At 47.7% G+C, this 2,531-nt stretch overlaps 1 pseudogene; it reads left to right on the top strand.

Annotated features, from left to right (window-relative positions):
- The first annotated feature begins 287 nt into the window (after positions 1 to 287).
- On the top strand, positions 288 to 1,817 carry LOC116898463 (annotated as a pseudogene).
- Positions 1,818 to 2,531: the final 714 nt, after the last annotated feature.

The following is a 2,531-nucleotide window of genomic DNA, read 5'->3' as shown; positions in this document are numbered from 1 at the left end:
CAACTTGCAGTCAGCATGTAGAAGAATGCAAATAAATCCATTCTTATCGCCCTGCACAAACCTCAAGTCCAAGTGGATCAAAGACCTTCACATAAAACTGGATACACTCAAACTAATAGAAGAAAAATTGGGGAAGAGCCCTGAACACATGAGCCCTGGAAAAAGTTTCCTGAACAGAACACCAGTGGCTTGTACTTTATGATCAAGAACTGATTAATGGGACTTCATAAGTTGACAACATAGGCAAAAGAGCAACAACCTCTACCAAGAGTGGGAAATTTATAAACCCATACTTTGATGCCATCAGGATCCCTCAGCATGTGGAAATAGAGAACATCCCTTTGCCAGCCATACTGCATGGTCCTTCCAACATCTTGATTCAGGAATTCTGCTTCCAGGTGCCCAGCCTCCCTCCATCTTGAGGAAAACCTCATCATACAGGCCTCCAATTTGAGCAGTTTCTAACCTTCCTCCCTAGGACATGGTGTCCCACTTTTGCCTCCTGGCAACAAATCGCCTTGCCCTCTACCTGGCTCACCACTTCCTCAAGGTCTGCAGATGTATGACCCTCAACTGGGCTTTGCTCTAGATCTCCCTCCTCAGAGGTGAGATGAGGACATGTAGCACAGATCAGAATGTGCTAAGAGGAGTCATGATGATGATGATGTGCCCCAGTGAAGACAACCACTATCTCTATCCTGAGGACATGGACAAGGACAAACCTGATGACAGTACTAAAACCAGCGACACTGACAGATCTGATGCAAAGAGTGAAAGGGATGAGTTCATGCACCATGATGACAATGAGCACACCACACAACGTTGAGGAGAAATCAGGTCTCAGTGTCGGATTTGCTGTTACATCTGGAAAGTCCAGGAGGAAGAACAAGCAGGAGCTGAGTCGTCTTGAAGCCATGATACTTCAAATAGCAGCTCAGGAAATTCCTGAGGAAGGACAGGAAGTAGAGGAATTTTCAGAGGAGGATGACGGCAAAGACTGATGATTCTGAAGCAGAAAGCAATCGAAAAGGCAGCACAAAGAAGATTCCCACTCTGATGGCCCATTCGCTGCCTCTTCACAGCTTTCGGCTCCTCCATAGTGTGTTCCTCCTTCTCAGATACAAGGACCTAACCTGTCAGGGCAGCCACCTCTTGTACCACCACCTGCCCCACCGTTACCTCCTGGGTCATCTACCAGATTTCCTCCTCGGTCATCCCTAGGGGTTCCTCCATTCCTGAAACCACCTCTAATGCCAGGAATATGAGGTAATTTACCATAAATTTACCTCCAGGACCACCACCAGGCTGAACTTCTGGCCCTCCCCGAGATCTGCCCTCTAACCTTTTCCTGGAGGACCTCCACCAAGACTACCTCCTCCTATACCTCCAGCTATCCTTCCTCCTCATCTTGGCATGATATGCCAACCATTGATGCCTTCTCTTGGACCTGTCCCACCTCGGTTTTTCCCACGAGCTCCCTTGCCCAACTCAGGTGTGTTGAGTGCCACAACCAGCCTCATTCTGTGACTGAAAGCAGATGATGTAGGTGCAGCCACGGTCGAGAAGAAAGCCACAGCGACCATCAGTGCCAACCCCAGATCACCAGTTCCAAGGCAGAGGTCACATGGTTTGTGCCCATTGCACTCAGAGTGTGCCTGGAAAATAAGGGGGTGGCTGCTGTTCCCCAAAGGTCAGAGGATGACTCTGTTGTTGCCAAGGCAGCCCCCAGGTCTGGTCCTTTGGTTCTTGCCTCAGTACAAACTATGGCCAATGTTCATGAAGCATTCATGAAAGAGATGGAAGGGCTGCTATGGTAGATTTTTGTGACAGGACAGGTTTCTGTTCCAGGTATGGTTTGTGAAGATAAGGATCTTGTTGAACTTAGACACAGACCAACCTAATAAGAAGGAAGAAATGGAGGGAGGGCAGGGGTGGGATGGGGGAGGGGGGAGTTAAGCAAAGCCATACTTGGTGCAAGTCAGTAATCCCAGCTCTTGGATGGAAGCTGAAGTGGGAGGATTACAAATACAATGACAGCCTGGGCTACATTGTGGCAGCCTGGGCTACATTATGAGTTATAGACCAAGCTAGGATGGGAGACCTTGTCTCAAAAAATAAAATGTATGTTAATCAGAGTATGGTATTCAATGCCTATAATCCCAGATGATTCAGGAGGATGAATAACTTGAATTGAGCCTGGGCTAAGAGAAAAGGTGCTTGGAAACGAAAAACAAAGAAACAAAAAACAAGAACAAAAGATCTAGAGAAGAGCACCTCTGTCCCCTGGTACCAAGGACTCATGCAACTTAGAGCCTCCAGTGTATCCAGAGTGGACATCCGAGTCGGTAATTATCTGATTCCAGGGTCTGTGTTTGTGAGCACCACAGCTCTTCCAGATCAACTGCAGCTCCTTGGCCAAATTCAGCCTTCCTAGCACAAGGCACATCCTTTACACACCCTCCTGGAGAGCTGAGTGCAAAAGAGGCTTTGTGGGTTTCTGTTTGTGTATGTTTTGTTCTGAGGGTTAATGT

This window comes from Rattus rattus, chromosome 4 (genome assembly GCF_011064425.1).
Source record: "Rattus rattus isolate New Zealand chromosome 4, Rrattus_CSIRO_v1, whole genome shotgun sequence".
In the NCBI taxonomy this organism is placed as follows: Eukaryota; Metazoa; Chordata; class Mammalia; order Rodentia; family Muridae; genus Rattus; species Rattus rattus.
The sequence above is the reverse complement of the archived record's forward strand: the minus strand, read 5'-3'. Positions and strand labels throughout refer to the sequence as shown.